Source organism: Rhinatrema bivittatum, chromosome 9 (assembly GCF_901001135.1).
Source record: "Rhinatrema bivittatum chromosome 9, aRhiBiv1.1, whole genome shotgun sequence".
Lineage (NCBI taxonomy): Eukaryota > Metazoa > Chordata > Amphibia > Gymnophiona > Rhinatrematidae > Rhinatrema > Rhinatrema bivittatum.
The window spans coordinates 118827240-118848597 of record NC_042623.1 but is presented as its reverse complement, the minus strand read 5'-3'; the positions used below and the strand labels follow the sequence as shown (position 1 = coordinate 118848597).

Sequence of the window (21358 nt, the reverse complement as noted above, 5' to 3'; positions counted from 1 at the left end):
ATAATAGTGCAAACTATTATCCAAAATGACCCCCCCCCCCCCCCAATACATTTCAGGCAAAAAAAAAAACAGCCATAAAATGAAAGAAACAAACTAAAACCAAAATATTGACAGTGTACATCTATACTAACAGGAAAACCACCATTGTACCCAAAGGCAAAGGAATTTTCAAGGAAGTGATAGCCAGGCATGCGTCAAGGAAAAGAAAAAGAAATTGGATAATGACTTTCAGAGTTCTAAATATTAATGGTATTTTCCAAGATAACATTATGAACAACAAGATGTTTGTCATTAATGTAACAAAGACTGAACAGAAAATATATAATTATTTCACCTGCATCATTTATTCAAAAATAATGTATATCGTGGCAGCTTCCTTCAAGTATTCAGGATACACAAATATTTAATGGAAACACACAATTTCAAATCCATTAATTGACATTTGTATTTCGGATTAATTTGAAAAATGTCATTTTAAAAATAATACTAGTTTGTTTATAGAATTTAAAATGCCTTTTTACAGCTTCCTTTTTCCAGGAAACAATGAACGGAAAGAAAGTTAATATGCTTTCAAATAATGACTATATACTTTAATAAAATCTATACATATTAATAACATTGCAAAGGAATTAGTAGTAATGTTGTTTAGTTACTGTACACTACATTACTATAAATAGTTTCTAATAAATGTTCTTTATCAATTAAGTGCCATCAGTTTGTTTTAAAAGGCAAGAATAAAAGGGAAAGAAAGATTAGTATATATGCAAAGTTCAGTGATTTAAAGTGGAAGTATCTTCAGTCTCTAAATCAAACTTATCTTTTCATGGCGCTATTGATCCCTCTCTCAGTATTATTTTGAGGTTGTCTATTTTGTCAGATTTGTATTCATATAATTTTATTTTAATAAATGGTAATGAACTTTTATAATGGTCATATCTAGGCTTTGAAAATCCTCTCTCATGAGGTTATGTCCCTTGTTTAACTGCATTCATACTTTAAAGATGTGAGTGGGACCAGCACCAGTGTCCAATGATGATCAGCACAAAAAAAAAAAAATCCAGTTATTTATTATTGCATTCTAAAGGTGAGTGACTATGACAGGTGAGCATTCAAAATTTTAACACATTTCTTTTTAAGAATTAAATGCAGTAAAAAGTACAAAGGAGATCTTTATCATTCTCATTTTTATGATAGCTGAATTATTTGTCTCATTACAAAAAAATCCAGGTGCTTCAACTGCTTTAAAATAGTATTTTCAGCTTTACAACCCACGTGACTGAATGGTGAAAAATTAAGGCTTATTGACCAAAGTTTTCATTTAAAGCCAATTAACAGTGACAATTTATTGGGATCAAGAAGATTGCTGTGTTAACTGTAACTATTATGTTAGCAAAATATGTGTAATCACTTCAATATTAACCTTTATATCCTCTGGAGCTTTTTCTTCGGAAGAGCCACTTGGAGTATCATGGAGAAACTAATTAGTCAACATATGATGAGCACAGAAGGATCACAAATGAGTTCTTTGTTTACTGCTGCATGGCATACCATATAATTTGTATTGTAATTAAAATGTGTTGCCATATTGTAAAATGAAAAGTGTGTAATTCATGGATAATAATAGTATTTTGCAAAGTGCAGCTGAAACATATGTTGACATATTCATTAGCACAGTGTTTATCCTCCAGCAAGTCATGGATTTAGGTGTATTGGAAGAGTATTACAAAAACAGAATTTTCCATGTGCATAATAAGGAAGTCTAGACTTCAGCTGTCCTACTGTACACGTGTATATACTTAATCATTTTGCTACATAAACAAACTATCATGACTGGAGATGATCTGAGTGTATGGGGGAAGGAGAGGGAAGATGATGCCTCACATACCTACAGACAGACTTAAAGGGCCAGCTGGTGGCAGCTTCTTGTCTGGTGCTGTATGATGAAAGGGAAGGTTTATGGGTTAGTGCCAGCTGGGTGGCATGATAGACAAACAGGGTTGCTCTGGTCATGTCGGATGCTAGTATTATTAGTCATCAGGTCATATCGTGAGGAACAGGCATGCTTCCTTTGCAGCTCCGAAGATCTATTGGGCCATTTAAAAACTACATGGGTGAGAGAAAGAAGGATAGAGATTCAGGCCTTAAAAGGAGGCCACCCAACTGGGTGCTATTTACTTACTCTGCTGCACCTCACTTCTCTCATCTATCTTCCCTGTGTAATTGTGTATAGGATGCATGCACCAAATTTTGCAATAGTCAACAATTTGTTCTCGCTAACTGTGTATTATGTGATTTCTATAATACTTCACAGCCAACTTTGGCAACTGTTCTATTTAATAGTTTTGGCAATTTGTTTTTTAACTTGATAGCATCTGTTCACTATCATTTGTCTCATTGTGGGCTGGGATACCTGACATGGGGGGGGGCCAAGGATTTAGCTAAAGAATAGAGAAAGACAGCTGAAGTGGAGGAGTAGCCTCCCTGAAGCAGTAGACTGCAAACCAGGGAGACCAGATTTCAATTCCCACTGTTGCTACATGTGACCTTAGGAAAGTCACTTCACCAGAGTCTACTGGAATCAAATCCTTTCTATAATTTACTATAGATTTCATACAGATGAAATTTAATTCAAATAGAATTACTGAGTAGTTAATATTTTGATTAAATATAGTATTTTGAGACACTACAAATATATGGCCAAATTTTTAAACGGCCACGCACGTAATAAACGGTGGTTAAGCGCGTGGCCGGGCCTTGCGCATGCAGAAGTGCTGGCAGATGGCTGGCACACACAAGTTGCTTCTGCTCCAATGGGATAAGCAAAAAAAGAAAAAAAAAGAAAAGGTAGGCAAAAGGGTTTAGGGGTTGGGGAGGAGAGGGAAAGAGGGAGGGAGAATAGGTAGCGGGGTAGGAAAGTTTCCTCCCAGTCTGCTCCAATTAAAGAGCGGACTGGGAGGAAACTGGGAGAGGCCCAATCTCATCGCCGTGCGTACTTTTATACAATTAGGCCCCCTTGTGCGCACTTCCCGCACATGCATGCTTGGATTATAAAATCCAGCATGCATGTGCGTGTGGCCCACGGATTATATAACATGCGCGTGCCGGTGCGTGCATGTTATAAAATTGACATGTCCATGTGCGCGTGCTGGGAAGCACGTGCCCATGGACGCACTCGCACACCTTTTAAAATCTACCTCAAAGTGTTTTGAGACACAGACAAATACTACAAAATACTACAGCATGGATTTTGACCAACACACACAGACACAATCACATCACACCGGTACTAAAAGATCTACATTGGCTTCCCATAGCCTCCCGTATACAATATAAGGCTCTCTCACTCGTTCATAAGGCCTTGTACAACCCCGAAATGAATTGGTTCAATGACTCCCTCCGATTTCACCAAGCCAATAAACCCACTAGACACATTCATCTCGCCACCATGCCCACCACTTCACCTAAACTCTACAAATTAACCTCCACGAGAGCACGTGCATTATCAATCGCAGGGCCCATTCTCTGGAATACAATGCCAGTTGAACTTCGCCAAGAAGAATGCCCAAAAACGTTCAAGCGCAAGCTTAAGACCTGGCTCTTCACCAAAGCATACACTTAAATTCTCATTTCTCTCATCTATGCCCTCCCATCTCTGTCCCCCTTGACCCAGATTTTCACTAAATGCAGATGAGTCCCCCTCGAACTGGTTTCTCCCTAAGCATACATCATTCCTCCTCTCACTCCCTTCTGTATTACCCTACCCCCTCCCTACCCCTTCTTCTCCCCCCCTCTCCTCACCCCTTCCCTTCACATTTGATATTTCATGTTATTCCCTATAATTGTACATTTTGTATATACCTGCAATCTTTGCCTACACTAATTTATTAATCTAATTTCATTCTTCTGTCACTTTTCCTCCTTTTTTCTCTTTTTACCCTCTTGTATTCATGTTATTTTAATTTTAGATTAATGCTTTATTTCCCCTACCTTTCCTTACTCTCTAATTATTATGTTTCAATATGTTCTAATTGTATTATGTTAAACTTGTTCGATGTAAAGCGCCGCCACAGGCACTAGTTTCTTGTTTCGCTGTGAACCGATGTGATATCATTGATGAATGTCGGTATATAAAACCATTAAATAAATAAAAAATAAAATAAATTTAATCAATAGACTAAAAGTACTTTAGGTTAGCTTTACATCCCTACTCCCTTAGAAATTTTAATTTGATAACAAATCAACTAAATTAAGATGCAGAAAGTAGTCCAGCAGAGAGAGGGATGATTTCCATTCTTTTGCACTGTGTCACATGTATGATTATCTCTCAGCTGATGAGAGGTTGTATATGTGCTCTAGGTGCAAAGAGCTCCTAGCCCTCAAAGAATGAGTCCTATCTCTGGCTAGAGTGTCAGACCTGGAGGAGTAAAGGAGGTCTGAGAGATATATAGAGGAGATCTTCATGGGAATAGTAGAGAGGTCCCACCGCCACTCTGGCAGCCCCTGTGCTAGATTGAAGGAGAAAGGTCACCTGGAAGGAAAGCATCACCTTGATGAGGCAGGAAGCAATCCTGTAGCTAGGACCTGCCCTAAAGGTAATGCAGTATCCTCTCACACAGGGGCAAATGCCTAGGAGGGAAGGGTTAGGATGGCCATTGTAGTTAGTGATTCAACTATTAAGAAGAAAGGTGATAGCTGGATGGCTGATGTATGTGAAGATTGATTGGTAACTAGTCTGCCTGGTACAAAGGTGGGAGACCTCACACATCACATTGGTGGTGGACCTCACACATCACATAGATAGGATTTTAAATGGTGCTGGGGAAGAGCCAGCTTTCTTGGTACAGGTGGGTACCAATGACATAGAAAAATGTAGGAGGGTGGTTCTGGAAGCCAAATTTAGGTTTTTAAGTAGAAAGTTGCAATCCAAATCCTCCAGTATAGTATTCTCAGAAGTACTCCTCATTCCACGTGTAGGACCCAGAGGCAGGCAGAGCTCCAAAGTCTCAATGCATGGATGAGACAATAGGGTTTTAGGTTTATTGGGAACTGGGCAACATTTTGGGGAAGAGAAGGCCTTTTCTGAAAGGATGGGCTTCACCTTAAATATAGAGAGGACAGGCTGCTGTCACTTAACTTTTAAACTGGATGATATGGGAAAGCCAACATTTGCTCAGAAACACATGGTTTGAAATGATGCATCTTTGAAGGATACTAAGAGAACAGGGAAAGTCTGGCATCCCAGCAGAGATGCTGCAATCAGTGGCATACTGGGGGGGGGGGGGGGTGTCAGTGGATGCGATCTGCCCCGGGTGGCAGCCAGGAGGTCAGCAGCCGTGAGTGTAGCCCATCCCGCTCGCACTAAAAAAGAGGGAGACCTCCATTCCGCAAGCGGTGGGAGCACTGGGCAGCCGCCTAGAGCACCACAGTTCTCGAGCCGGCAACTGCATAGCCTTTTCTTCTTCCTTCCCCCCCGTGGCCCAGAAGAGGATGTGGTGGGTCTGTGTGGGCAGGAAGAAGGAAGATCATGCAGTTGTGCCCGAAGCAGGAGGAAGAGCAACAGCGCTTCCTCCATCCTCCCCACCGCAGATGCAGGAAGCAGAGCCACACTAACCCCCATGCTGCCTCAAGAAAAATGAAGAGTCTCCGTCTGTCATGGGGCCTGAAGGAGGAAACTGCTGCTGTGCCTTTGATGGGGAGCAGGACAGGAAGTGCGAGAGAGTGTGTTTGTTAGGGAATGTCTGTGTGGTGTATGGGAGTGAGGGTGGATGCTTGTGTGTGTGAGGAAGGGAGCTGAGTGAAGGGGTGTGTGAAAGTGTGTGCAAAAGAGAGAGAGAAAGCCTGTGTGAGGGAGAGGGGAACCAGAGATCACTGGGCGGGGGGACAAAGAAGCAAATCTGGGGGGGGGGGGGTGCCAAAGGAAGTATCCACTTCAGGTGCCAAATACTTTAGATACGCCACTGGTTGCAATAAATGCCAAAGTGAACCAGGTGTCTAAGTAAAGAGCAGAAAAATTCTAAATTACCTTTGTCAACTAATGAGCAAGTTGTTAATACAAAGAAAAAAAGCATATTTGAAAGGTCTGTATACAAATGCTAGAATGTCTAAAAAATAAGATGGGAGAGTTAGAGTGTATAGCATTGGATGAAGAGGCAGATATAATTGGCATCTCAGAGACTGGTGGAAGGAGGATAACCCAATGGTAAACCATGATACCAGGGTATGATGCCAGGGTATGAATTATATTGAAATGATAGGATGGATCAAATTGGTGGAGGGGGTGGCACTATATGTGGAAGAGGGTATTGAGTCAAACAAGATAACATTTCTGCAGAAAACAAAAATCAATGTTGAATCTTTATGGATAGAAATTCCAGGAGAAAGGGGAATAAAATGACAGTGGGGGTGTATTACCGTCAACTTACCCATAATAAATAAATAGACAATGAATTGCTAAAAGAAATTAAGGAAGCTAACAAAATCAGCAGCACAGTAATACAAGCTGATTCCAATTACCCCAGTACTGACTGGGTGAATGTTACATCAGGACATTCATGAGAGGTAAAGTTTCTAGATTAAATAAATGACTTCTTCATGGAGTAACTGGTACAAGAACCAACAAGAGGGGAAACTATTTTCTACCTAGACCTTAGTGGAACACAGGATTTGGTGTGAAAATTAGCAGTGTTGGAGTCACTTGGCAATAGTGCTCAGAAAATGATCAAATTTGACTTAATAACTGGTGGTGGCAGATTTAACTTTCAAAAAAGTGACTGATAAAATGAGGAGAATGGTTAGGAAAGAAATGAAAGGAGCAACTACAAAGTTTAAGAGTTTAGATCAGACATGGACGTTGTTTAAAAATACCATTTTGGAAGTCGAGATGAGATGTATTGTGCACATTAGAAAAATTGGAAGGAAGGGTAAATGACTTCCAGCATGGTTAAAGGGTGAAGTGAGAGTGGCTATAATAGCTAAAAGATTCTATAATTGACACACTGAACTATCTGAAGATATATTTAAATGTTATTGAGCAATGAATGTTTATAACTGTCTGTCATTAAATATTCAAAAGACAGAAATTATTATGTTGTCCCAGACAAAAATATATACCAGTCAACATTAGATTTGAATTTAGGAAATATTCCATACCCATAAAAAAACCCCCAGTTTATGATTTGGGGGTTGTTCTTGAAACTAATCGTTCCATGGAAACCCATATTTGTTGTGTTCTGTGGCCGTGGCCACCCATGGCCGAGGCCTCCTACCTCACCCGCGGTGGCAACTTGCGGCGGCAGCTTCAAGGGAAGCTGCTGAGTCCGTGCCCGTTGCTCCGGCGTGGGACCCCGGGATGGCCGCCAGGTGGGGAGCCGTCCCTGCTCCTCCCTCGCGGCATCAGGCAGCCTTTCCTCCGCGGAGGAGATCCAAGATGGCCGCCGCCATCTTAGGCACGAGGCTGCGCCTCCTTGCTTGATTTAAAGGGACCTCGTCCCTTTAACTACGTTCAGCGGTTCTCAATGATCCAGAGCAGAGGAAGTATATAAGGAAACTTCCTCTGCTCATTCCTTGACTTGGCAATGTCCTCCATTGGTCAGGTCTGCTTACTTCGGTGAGTTCTTGTGCTTTGGATCCTTGCTCCTTGGTTCCTGTCTCATCTTAGTGATTCCTGGTTCCTAACTTCGGATTGACAAGCAGTGATTCCTGGTGTGTGACTTCGGACTGGCAAGCGGTGATTCCTGGTGTGTGACTTCAGACTGGCAAGTGGCGATCCCTTGGTGTGTGACCTCGGACTGGTAAGCGACGACCCTCTGGCACTTGACCTCGGACTTCTTCTGGACCATCGTCTCAAAGGGCCCACCTAAGTCCCAATGGCCCGGATCCCTATGGGCTCCTCCCGGGGGGACCGCGGGCTTCCAGGGGTGAAGCTCCAGTTAGCCCTTGCACCAAACTCTCGACTCCTTGACCTCTCAAAGGTTCACTAAGTCCCAGCAGTCCAGGACCCTACGGGCTCCTCCTGGGGGGACCGCGGACTTCCAGTGGCGAAGACACAGTTCCGCTCCTCGACGTCACGACTCTTCGCTGCCTCCATAGCCTCAGTCTCCAGTGCCGAGGGTCAGCTGGTCGCATCTTCTGCTCTGCCTCGCCACCTGATGAGAGACCTATGGATCCACCTCGTCAGGTATACCATCCTCCCATCGGTCCAAGGGTTCACAAGCCTGAGCATAACAATATTAATACCATAATATGCACTTATATGAAACTTCAGTTGTTGAATCATTTAAAACCACTCTTACATATAGAAGACTTTAGAACAGTTTTATAATCATTGATTTTCTCAGGAATAGATTATTGTGACTCATTGCTATTGAGCACTCCTTCCTCAACCTTGCATTTTCTCCAGTTGCTACAGGATTCCACTGCAAGATTGCTTTCGGGTAAAAAGAGATATGATCGTATCACATCTGTTTTTGCTGACTTATACTGGCTCCCAATTAGAGCTAGAATTCAATATAAGACACTTATATTAATCCATAAATTGATAAATACTACAAATACTCCAGGGGTATGTTCTAAACTCTATATTTATACCCCATGTTGAGCTTTGAGATCTCAAAACAAGGGTATGTTGGAAGTCCCAACAGTTCAAATGGCACACATTGGTGAGGAGAGAGAAAGAGCTTTTTCAATAGCTGGTCTAGTCCTCTGGAATACCTTACTAGAATGCCTAAGAACACAGAGTGATACAAATTTTTTTTAAAAGGGGCTTAAGACCCTGCTATACAGAGAAGAGTTTTCAGTGGAAAGTGTTGTCCTATAGTGAATAGTAGGGATGTGCAGAGGGACGCCGTACATTGCATTCGTGATTCGGATTTGTCGGGGAGCAAATGAGTTGCATTCGGCCGTATGGCGCCCCAATGCGTTAATATGGCTATTTATATTCGTGTCCCAGCTAAAATTAAAATTAACTACAACCCCCTACCCTCCTGACCCCCCCAAGACTTACCAAAACTCCCTGGTGGTCCAGCGGGGAGTCCAGAAGCCATCCCCTGCTCTCTCACACCCTCTGTGCTGGTTTCATCATGGTGCCGATAGCCTGTGTCACAGGGGCTACCGGTGCCATTGGTCAGCCCTTGTTGCATGGTCACCGGCACCATCTTGTGCTCCTACCATGTGACAGGGGCTGACCGATGGCACCAGTAGCCCCTGTGACATAGTATGGGCAAAGGCTATCGGCGCCATTTTGAGTCCTGGCATCGGACGGCCGGAGTGAAGGAGGTCGCTCCGGGACCCCCGTTGGACCCCCAGGGACTTTTGGCCAGCTTGGGAGGGCCTCCTGACCCCCACAAGACTTGCCAAAAGTCCAGCAGGGGTCCAGGAGCGACTTCCTGCATGCCGGTCGTCCGATGCCAGGACTCAAAATGGCGCAGATCGCCTTTGCCCTCACTATGTCACAGGTACCGACAGTCAGCCCCTGTGACATAGTGAGGGCAAAGGCGATCTGCTGCCAGTATTCAAAATGGTGCCAATCGCCTTTGCCCTCACTATGTCACAGGGGCCGACCATCGGTACCTGTGACATAGTGAGGGCAAAGGCGATTGGCGCCATTTTGAGTCCTGGCATTGGACGGCCGGCATGCAGGAGGTCGCTCCCGGACCTCCGCTGGACTTTTGGCAAGTCTTGTGGGGGTCAGGAGGCCCCCCCAAGCTGGCCAAAAGTTCCTAAGAATGTTCTTAAAAGATAATTTGAAAGTTGCACATGCACTTGCACTTAAAATCATGATGAAGAGGGAAAGTTTGAAATATCAAATGGGTCTTAAAATCCATTTCAACCATTCATGACAAAAAAAGAGAACAGTCAGTGAGTGTTACAGGAAGAAAGATGGCTCGTGTTAAAGATAAAGAAAACACGAATGTCAAAAAAAAGTTCCCATTCAAGTTAAAGGGCTAAATGGTGACAAGATCCATTTGAATCAAATCTATTTTCTGCTCATTAAATACTGTATGTTTCGCACTATAAGACGCACCTAGGATTTAGAGGAGGAAAATAATAGAGATGTGAATCGTGTCCTCGATCGTCTTAACGATCGATTTCGGCTGGGAGGGGGAGGGAATCGTATTGTTGCCGTTTGGGTGTGTAAACTATCGTGAAAAATCGTTAAAATCGTGAGCCGGCACACTAAACCCCCCTAAAACCCACCCTGACCCTTTAAATTAAATCCCCCACCCTCCCGAACCCCCCCCAAATGCTTTAAATTACCTGGGGATCCGGCGGTGGTCCAGAACGGCGGCGGTCCGGAACGGCCCCCTCAATAGAATCGTGTTGTCTTCAGCCGGCGCCATTTTTCAAAATGGCCGCCACAAAATGGCGGTGGCCATAGACAAAAACGATTCGACGGAGGAGGTCGTTCCGGACCCCCGCTGGACTTTTGGCAAGTCTTGTGGGGGTCAGGAGGCCCCCCCAAGCTGGCCAAAAGTTTCCTGGGAGTCCAGCAGGGTTCCGGGAGCGATTTCTTGCCGCGAATCGTTTTCATACGGAAAATGGCGCCGGCAGGAGATCGACTGCAGGAGGTCATTCATCTCCTGCCGGCGCCATTTTCCGTACGAAAACGATTCGCGGCAAGAAATTGCTCCCGGAACCCTGCTGGACTCCCAGGAAACTTTTGGCCAGCTTGGGGGGGCCTCCTGACCCCCACAAGACTTGCCAAAAGTCCAGCGGGGGTCCGGAACGACCTCCTCCGTCGAATCGTTTTTGTCTATGGCCGCCGCCATTTTGCGGCGGCCATTTTGAAAAATGCCGCCGGCTGAAGACAACACGATTCTATTGAGGGGGCCGTTCCGGACCGCCGCCGTTCTGGACCACCGCCGGATCTCCAGGTAATTTAAAGCATTGGGGGGGGGGTTCGGGAGGGTGGGGGATTTAATTTAAAGGGTCGGGGGTGGGTTTTAGGGGGTTTTAGTGTGCCGGTTTTCCTGCCCTCCCCCTTCCCCCTTCCCCCGATTTACGATTTTTTTACGATAAATCGGGGGAATTGGTATTGTATCGTGGCCCTAACGATTTTTTGACGATTTAAAATATATCGGACGATATTTTAAATCGTCAAAAAACGATTCACATCCCTAGAAAATAATAATAAAAAAAAATTCTGTCCCCATGACAGGCTCTGTATGGAGCTCCCTCCTGGTGGCCGTCTTTGGGATATTTTTTTGGTTTTGTTTTTTATAGTAAGGCAGAGAACATCAACACAGGTACTCACACTCACTGGTTTTCTCTCCCTCACATATACACATACCCACAGACAATCACACACTCAGACTCTCTCCCTCATACACACAGCTCTCTCACACCAGTTATTTTAAACTTTCATGACTGCTCCAAAGTTCAGTAATAAATAGTCCGGGCTATATTACATTGATTAGGAGAGCAATTTGCTCCTAATATTTCAACAGGTAGCCACTTAATCAGCACAGGCAGTAATTCTATTTGCTTTTCATTAATTTCAGCTGTCAAAAACTGCTAATCTTTTCGGAAAATCCACATTGCTTTATATGCAAGAAACATTTTATCATAAGTCACTGAACTATACCATGAACTAAAAAAGTAAAGGTTTGTATCATGTGTCCTCTGACCCAGGAAGTATATTACCCTCATGATTTTCTAATATATCTATCAAATGAGAAGGAAATGGCCTGTACTAAACATCTTTGATGCCATGTATCGTCTTCTGCTGGCAGAGCTTGAGCTCCCTGCTGGTCTGCTGTTCCCGGGGTGCATCTTACTGTGAAGCTCGGGGTGGTGCAGGTCAAACATCAGCTGTTTGAACTGCGTGTGCTACAGAGGCCCCTCCAGTTCAAACAGCTCCCTGTCAGTCTGCTGTTCCTGGGGTGTTGCAGGGTGCATCTTATTGTGAAGGTCGGCGGCACCCCGAGAACAGCAGACCAGCAGGGAGCTGTTTGAACTGGAGGGGCCTCCATAGTGCACATGGTTCAAACAGCTTATATTTGACCTGCACCACATTGAGCTTCGCAGTAAGATGCACCCCAGGAACAGCAGACCAGCAGGGAGCTCACACTCTGCTGGCAGAAGATGATACATGGCATCAAAGTTTGTTTAGTACAGGCCATTTCCTTCTCATTTGTTTAGATATATTAGAAAATAATGAGGGTAATATACTATATATATTATGATGAAATGTTGCATGCATTTGACCTGTGCCACCATACTGACTGGGCTGAGTTAGGAGGAGGAGGAAGGGGACAGCGCGCGAGAGGGAGAGACGCTACATTCGCCCCATAAGACACACAGACATTTTCCCCCCACTTTTGGGGGGAAAAAAGTGCGTTTTATGGAGTGAAAAATATGGTACATATATTGAAATTAAATGAATGGAAATGATTTTGGAAACATCCATTGAACACCACCTTCTACTGAAAATACAAGCCTGAGGGGAGAGAAAACTCGGAGTACATTTCTCTCACCAAATCTTGTGGAATACCTTCACATGGTGACCTCTTATAATATCTGAAGTAAATCTCAGTAAAGTGTGACAGGAAAGAAAAAGAAAAATTCATACTGGCTGCAAGATGCTCAGGATTAAGAGGTGCTCACTCTTAGCTTCAGCACTAGGGCTACTAATGATGGTGGTAACGACGGTACAGACCCTTCAGATAAAATTATTCTGGTACCTCTATGGGCCATGGTGACCTTGTTCATAGACCCTGCTGGAGCAGTTGCGTGCTCACAGAGTTTAATTAAAAAACTGCGAAGATAAAAATGAGATAATGCATTGCTTTTTTCTAAGCCATATGCCCTATTTTTAAATCAGGAGGGTATACAAAGAGAGCACACCATATACTGGAAGAAAGAGGAATAATTTGCAAGTAATTCAGTACCAAGAAACAAAACACCAGAAGATTAAGAATAAAGTAGTGCACAACTGCCTACATTTCCAATATTGTATATCTCTCTGTTTGGTAAGTGGACCATCTCATGTCCCAACAGAATTATTCTCTTACTTGTTAGCAATAAGACTTCTATTACTTAGCATTTTTCATCTCTTTCTAAACTGTTCCTGCAATAAAGGGTGTAATTTCTTCTTGCAGTTGACCATTCTCATTTATATTATCAAGCCAGTGATAAAACTAATAGCTTGAACTGCTGTGCAATTTAAGGTAATTTTAGCTTTGTGTTGAGTAATTTTTGAAATACAGTTTCTGCTCATTTTAATTGAGCCACTGCAGAGGTTAATTAAAGCTTTGTAAATAAATTTAGCATGTATCCTCATGTTTGAAATGGAGTTTACAAGTATTTGTTTATTCTCTCTCCACCAGTTGCACAAATCTTATAAAGCAGTGACAATGTTTAATTCTAAAGACAGGTATACCCTCTGTGAGTTTTAAATATTATGTAATTCTCTAACCAGCTCTCCTGTTGATGTCCCTGAACTTTTGAAAGCAGTTTTATTAGAAAAAGAGTCAGTAACTAACAAGCTTGTGTCCAGACGTATCAGACGGAGTAGATTCTAAGGCTTGGTTAGAGGAAGACTGCACTTTCGAAGGTAGTTCCACTCTGCAGGACTCTGTCATGACCTGGTCTTCCTGTTGAAGGCACAGCAGGTAAGCATGTGGCTTCATAAATAGTCCAGTTTTCTAGAGTGCTACATGTAACAGTTCCACGTGAGCTCAGTTCCAAGGAATAGAACGTCACCAAACACAACAATAGCAAAGTACTAGATTAATGATTGTTCCCTCTTGACATCCCTTGCAAAGGAACCATGACTAGACAGCAGGGCCCCTCAGGGAAAGCTCCCAGGACTGCCGGATGGCAGGTCTCTCTACTGTCCTGTTCTGGTCACATGCTGCCTTTTCCAGTCCTATCACCAACAAAACCTAATTATAAGTTCACCCAGTTCATAGGGAGAAAACAAACAAAAGTAAACTTTGCTCTAGGACTCTTTTCGTAGGCCTCCTAGGCTCTCGCACAACACGCCCCTTCTCCCCACATTTCATTCTCCAGGCAACAACCTCACAATCCTCAAAACAAAGAAAAATAATCAGAGTAACCAGACTCACTCTATTTCCATTTCTGTCTCTGTTTCTGTTTCTGACTATAGGTAATCCACTTCCATGTCCTCCTCCTCCTCAGTCGTGGAGCTGGCCCCTGATTTAAACTCCCAGCCTCCTCCTGAACTTCCTCCTCCCTAACCATGCGTCGCTTCCCCCCAGGTGCATGCCTCCTAGTGTATGACCAGCACTTTCTCTCTCTTTCATTGGTCAGTCCGTGGCTCTAAAAGCCTGGGAAATCTAGGTTCCCTGTTGTCTCTCTGAGGCCCTTGCTGCCTGGATCTGCCTCTGGCTCTTCCTGGGATAATCCAGTCCAGGTTTTCTTCTCTGGGTAAACAGTGTGCCTCATCACACTTGTTAGCTCCGATTACACTGTATTGGGCATAAGCACACATTTCACTTGAACCTATGAAATCTGTGCTACTGTTCTGAATATGCTTACTTACCTCAATATATTTAAGGATATTAGAAAAGATGCTCCTTATTATATTGAATGGTGTATTTGTCCTAGCCATTTATTTTTGGTTTGGATATATGATGATTAACCAGTTTCTGGATAATCTTAGATAAAAAAGGGCAAGTTGGCAATAGGATGAAAATTTCTGCAATTTGTTTTTTTCTGAATGAGATTTTTTTTAGGATTGGAGTGATAATAGTCTGCTTCAAAAACCAAGGCACAAAACCTTTAGCCAAACGCATATTTATGATTTCCAAAATGTGGAGAAAATGTTTATCTGGAAGGTTTGTTTTATTTTATAATCAATAAGGAGAGACATGTATCAGTTAAGTAGGTTTTAGCTTTCATTATAGCCAGGCAATATTTACATTCAAGCAGAGAAACTTTATCAAAAACTGATTATGTCTGATCATCTACCTTCAAATGTTGATATAGAATCACTGGAAGGCTTCCAGCCCAATCTGATAATAGAATCATCTCCTCTCAATTTAGTTTTGAGGTCTGGTATTTCAGTTTCAAAAAAATAAAACAAAAGTCATCATCTCCAGATGAGAAACTTTTGGCATGACATCTATACCAGCTAATTGTTTAACTACTGTAAAGCGTTTATGAGTATCATTACTAGCTGCTTGAATCTGTTCATCATAATTATACATATTTTAGTTTTTAATAATTCAATTGAGTAGCAGTTGGTGGTGGCTCCCCTTATCTTAATTCTGAACTGATTGCATAAATATCAATGCCTTGCCAGACAGTGTACATAATGACGCTTATGTAATTTTGATATATGTTGTAACCTGTTAAGCTCGGCAGGTTCGTTATAAGCAGGCTATAAAACTTTCAAAATAAATAAATAGACATAGAAATTTGAAGAGCACAACTCCTTAGAAAACCGACCTTCTTTCTCAGGGTGAGATCTAATTTTTTTCAGGGGGCAGCAGCAGCTAACAATGTCTTGCTCAAATTAGAATTCCATTCCTCAATTAAAGATTCAAGAGGTCACTCCTCCTCCACTGTACACCAGTGAGCAACCTAAATCAATCAATTTTACCATAAGAGTGTGAAAGACAATATTCAGTAAGCTAGCAAGTGGGCAAATCTGGCTAAATTTAGCCTGATAAATTGTCTCAGATATTCAGCAGGATAAACGTCCTGCTGAATTAACATGGGTATCTGAGACTCTTGGCCCATCCACACTCTCTTCACTTCCCTTACAATCTAATAACACAGCAAGATGGCATTTTGGATAAATAAGGTTGCAGCTTTATTGTGTAATACATGACCCGATCCATAACAAGAAACACGATTTTCCACCGACCTAGCAGCCTGGGTGTCTTTTATGCCAGGTCCCAGCAGAGGACAATCTATGACCCACCTGATATTTTTTCTGGCATACCACTGTCACTAATAGAGACCCTCCTGTGCCATGACCTAGCATCCGAGGAGCCCCCATGGGAACTAGCTGTCCGAGGCCATCCCCTGGCCATATAACCAATGTGCAGCCCACCGCAAGCCAGTGGCTATCCCCAACTCAACATCTATAGATTAACTTCCACTGCAAATGCCCTCTGTACCAACCAGCAAATTGGTTTGGGTCACCCACTCTCACGCCATGACAACATAACTAAGGGAAGATACAGCAGATACAGTGCCAGCCAACTAAAAAGGGATGGAGGGTGGGTTGTCTTGTGCCTGTTGACCTGGCAAGAGACTTCCCCAACTTCTATCCCACACTTATATAATAAAATTTGAAACTCTAACCTCATCTTTCAAAACTTATTGCCAATCAGCATCATCTCCCACTCTCAACCACCACCCCTTCTCAGAGACACACTCCTCTCTTCCAAACTTCCCATTATAAATATGCCCGGAGGTATGGGCCAGCTCAGCTCCATGTTAAGGCAGCCAAGATTGGGCTTGGCAACTTCTCAAATACTCACATAAAATTAGCCAGCAATATGTAGCTGGATAGCTTTAAAATCTAACCGGCTATGTCTGAATATAACCAGTTGTGGCTGGATAACTTATGACTTAATTGGATATATTCAAGAGTTAAGACAGTTGAGTGCAACTGTTTGGATAAAAAAAAAAGTGCTGTGCATGTCTACAGCCTGATTGCCTCTTTCCCCAGAATTTCACAAATGGCCCCCACCCTCCAAACCTCTCTGAAGTACTTAAAAAAAATTGCAGGGTCCACAGGTCAGTCCCCTTCCCAATTTTTTTCTTAATCAGGCTCCCTCCTGTGCACCTCATCCCCTATTCACCTGCAATTTCTTTGGCACACTCCCCTCGACTTCTCCTCTCAGATCTCGAAAACCCCAGCAGGGAGTGAAGTATTTTCTTTCTCATTCCTGGCTTTTCCAGTGTTGCTCTGAGAGCAGCTCTGGAAGTGTAAACTAACATTGTTGCTAGTTTACACTAGCAATGGCCCCGTGACATAGTGAGGGCAAAGGTGATCGGCGCCATTTTGAGTATTGGCATCTGACGGCCGGAGTGCAGGAGGTCGCTCCCGGACCCCCGCTGGAATTTTGGCAAGTCTTGTGGGGGTCAGAAGGGTCCCCCAAGAATTGCCAAAAGTCCCTGGTGGTCCAGCGGGGGTCCGGGAGCGACCTCCTGCACTCGGACTGTCGGCTGCCAGTAATCAAAATGGCACCGATAGCCTTTGCCCATACTATGTCACAGGGGCTACCGATGCCATTGGTCAGCCCCTGTCACATGGTAGGAGCACAAGATGGCGCTGATGGCCATGTGACAGGGGCTGACCAATGGCACCGGTAGCCCCTGTGACATAGTAGGTCAAAGGCTATCGGCGACATTTTGAAACTAGCACCGAGGGTGTGAGTGCAGGGGATGGCTTCCGGACCCCCCGCTGGACCACCAGGGAGTTTTGGTAAGTCTTGGGGGGGTCAGAAGGTTGGGGGGTTGTAGTTAATTTAATTTTAGCAGGGGAACAAATCGAAATGGATGTATTAATGGATCAGGGTGCCATACGGCCGAATGCAACGTATCCGCCCTCCCGCCCCCCGACAAATCCAAATTCCGAATGCAACGTATGGCGTCCCTCTGCACATCCCTAGGAATTTCATCCTCGCAGACCAGTTGCATATTGGGGTCCAACCCCAAATTCCTCCATTCCGGGTATCTTCTGTTCATGGTACTCTCTTCCCGGGGAGTATTTCTACCTGCATCAAGCCCTTGATTCTTCGCACTGGTCTCCTACATGTGGAAGAAATCTCTTTCCTTATACTGGAGAGGTCAATTCACCCTATCATTTTGGGCTTGTCCTGGCTGCAGAAACATTCCCCAGTTATACACTGGGATACTCTTCAGATCGCATCTTGGGGTCCGTCTTGTTTTGTATCCTGCCTGACAGGTATTCCTCATCCCAGTGTGCCTCTCCTGACCATGCCCATGGCACTCCTGCCACAGTATCAATATTATGAAGATGTCTTCTCTAAGGAGAAAGCTGAACTCCTCCCGGAACACCGGCCCTTTGACTGTGCCATAAACCTGAACCCTGGCACTACGCCTCCCAGGGGACAGGTTTACCCCTTGTCACTCCCAGAAACTCGAGCAATGTCTTCATACATTCAGGAGAATTTGGAGAGAGGCTTCATTCAGCCCTCTAATTCTCCCACCAGAGCCGGGTTCTTCTTTGTGGCCAAGAAGGATGGGTACTCCGACCCTGCATTGACTACCGCGACCTCAATGCCATCACACGGCAGGACAGGTACCATTTGCCTCTGGTTCCTGAGTTACTAGACCGGCTTCAAGGAGCTAAGGTCTTTGCCAAGCTGGACCTCCTGGGTGCGTATAATTTGGTACGGATACGACCCGGCAACGAATAGAAGACCGCATTCAATGCTAGAGACGGGCACTACGAATATTTGGTCATGCCCTTTGGCTTATGCAATGCCCCTGTAGTCTTTCAAAACCTTATGAATGAGGTCTTGAGGGATATGTTGCATACCTCTGTCATAGTGTACTTCGACGATGTATTGGTGTGTTCGAAAGACTTGTCCACGCACTGCGTACAAGTGCGGCAAGTGTTACAGAAACTTCGGGACAATCATCTCTTTGCCAAGTTAGAAAAGTGCCAGTTCGAGCAGGAATCCTTGCCTTTCCTCAGATACATAGTCTTGTCCACGGGTTTTCACATGGACCCTGATAAGGTGACGGCCATTCAGGATTGGCCACAGCCGGTAGGGGTCAAGGCCCTACAACGCTTCCTGGGTTTCGCTAATTTCTATCGCCAGTTTATGCCCCATTACTCCCAGATGGTGGCACCGCTTACGGCCCTTACTAGGAAGGGTGCCGATGCTAAGAACTTGTTACGGCTATGGCTGCTGTGCAACCGCCTCACCACCAGGGGTCCCTCTAGAGCTGGCTCTCCTGACAGGCCCAGTCTATCTCCCTTCTCCTCTCTATGTTCTGGGCTTTCCCTTATAACCCTGCCTGACAGTCCCCTCAGGGCTTCGGCATCGAGCTCGCCTGGGCTCCCTGCTCTAACCTTCCTTGCTTGCTGTGTGTGTGGTCCTTTGACCTTGCTTTGCCTAGCCTTGCCTTCGGGCCTTCTGTCTTGCCTTGCCTTGCCTTGCGTGGCCTTCGGGCCTTCTGTCTTGCCTTGCCTTGCGCGGCCTTTGGGCCTTCTGTCTTGCCTTGCGTGGCCTTTGGGCCTTCTGTCTTGCCTTGCGTGGCCTTCGGGCCTTCTGTCTTGCCTTGCCTTGCCTTGCGTGGCCTTCGGGCCTTCTGTCTTGCCTTGCCTTGCCTTGCGCGGCCTTCGGGCCTTCTACCTTGTCTTGCCTTGCCTTGCCTTGCGTGGCCTTCGGGCCTTCTACCTTGTCTTGCCTTGCCTTGCCTTGCGTGGCCTTCGGGCCTTCTGTCTTGCCTTGCGCGGCCTTCGGGCCTTCTACCTTGTCTTGTCTTGCCTTGCCTTGCGCGGCCTTCGGGCCTTCTACCTTGTGCTGTGTATGGTCTTCGGACCTTCTGCCCTGCCCTGCCTTGCTTACTGTGCGTGCGGTCCTACGGGCCCTCTACTCTACTGTCTGTGTGTGTTTGGCCTACGGGCTCTGCCCTGCTTACTGTGTGTGGCCTACGGGCCTTCTGTGTGTGTGTGGCCTACGGGCTTCCTGACCTGCCTTGCCCCGCTTACGGTGTGTGGCCTACGGGCCTTCTGTGTGTGTGTGGCCTACGGGCCTTCTGACCTGCCTTGCCCCGCTTACGGTGTGTGGTCTACGGGCCTTCTGTGTGTGTGTGGCCTACGGGCCTTCTGACCTGCCTTGCCCCGCTTACGGTGTGTGGCCTACGGGCCTTCTGACCTGCCTTGCCCCGCTTACGTTGTCTGGCCTACGGGCCTTCTGTGTGTGTGTGGCCTACGGGCCTTCTGACCTGCCTTGCTCTGCCTCCTGCCCTGACCCAGCCTGAACCTAGACACTGCTATCTGCCGCCTGCCCTGATCCAGCCTGAACCTAGACACTGCTATCTGCCGCCTGCCCTGACCCAGCCTGAACCTAGACACTGCGCTGCCTCCTGCCCTGACCCAGCCTGGACCCAGACCCTGCTACTTGCTGTCTGCCCTGACCCAGCCGGGCCCCAGACACGGTTTCCATCCATCCCTGTCTCTCTCCACCTGGAGCCACCCTTTTGGGTGGTGTTCACTACCCCTGAACTCAGCCCAAGCGTAACAGTATGCCGAAGCCATCAAATTTCCAGGGGAAGAGATAGGTTTGTGTGTTAATCCGGTGAGTCAACTTTTTTTTCCCTATTACAAGATGCCTCCTTCAAAGTTTTATACCTGCAATTCCTGTCAGACCTTGAATTACCTAAGCTATCAGAACTGTCTAGCCTGTCAACTTGCTGGTCAGGAACACTGGTCATGCAGTACCTGCAATAAGAGAAATGTCTCTGTCTATCAAGAGTGTTTAAACTGTTCTACTCCACAGCCAGGATGGTGGAAATGTTCATGTCTTCCGTGCCTTTTGCCTCCAGGCGAACCCTGCCCCCGCTGCAAAGCTAACGGGCCATCTGTTTCTCCCAAAAGCTCAGCTAGTTCTACTACCGGGCGTTCAGCTTCTGGCTCAGTTAGCAACATTATTTCATGTAACAGTCTATGGATTAAGCATTCTAGCACTTCATCTCTGGACACTTTGGAAAAAACTTGCTACCAGGAAACAAGTATTAATTCTGAAAATCTTAGAACTCACCGGGTTAAGAAGCCTTCTATAACTTCCACGCTAGAGCCTCAGAAACGAAAGCAGAGAGAAGTAATTAACTCTAGCAGAGCTCTGCTTCCCACAGCTGCAGTTAAGACACTAACGAGCACCTTCCCTAGACGTCCTAGAACTGCCTGTGCCCTCTCTAAGCAGCTCCTCCAGAAACAAAAGCAGGAGCTTCTGACTCAAGGCATCAAGCCCACGGCAGTACAATCTTTGTCCTCCCTGCGCCTTAATTCTAACCTTGTTGCTCTGCCATCCAAGCATGCTGCATTACCCCATGAGGGGCCTGAACCTGTTGCATCATCCCGAGCGGGTTCCAAGACTGCTGCATTACCCCAAGAGGGGCCTGAGCCTGCTGCACTACCCCAAGAGGGGTCCAAGTCTGCTGCAACTCCCCGCAAGGGGTCCAAGTCTGTGGCATCACCCCGCGAGGGGTCTGAACCTGTGGCATCACCCCGAGAAGGGTCCAAGCCTGTTTCATCACCCCGAGAGGGGTCCAAGCCTGTTTCATCACACCGAGAGGGGCCTGAACCTGTTGCATCACCCCGTGAGGGGTCCGAACCTGTTGCATCACCCCGTGAGGGGTCCGAGCCCACTGCTTCACCCCCGGAGGGGCTCGAACCGGTCCT

At 45.4% G+C, this 21358-nt stretch overlaps 1 long non-coding RNA gene across 1 annotated transcript in view; it reads right to left on the bottom strand.

Moving 5' to 3' along the window:
- Positions 1–14152, bottom strand: part of LOC115099293 — a 168802-nt gene extending 154650 nt beyond the window's left edge. The window contains exon 1 of the long non-coding RNA XR_003858731.1: positions 14067–14152. This is a non-coding gene — a long non-coding RNA (uncharacterized LOC115099293). The remainder of the gene's footprint in view (positions 1–14066) is intronic.
- Between the last annotated feature and the right edge of the window lie 7206 nt (positions 14153–21358).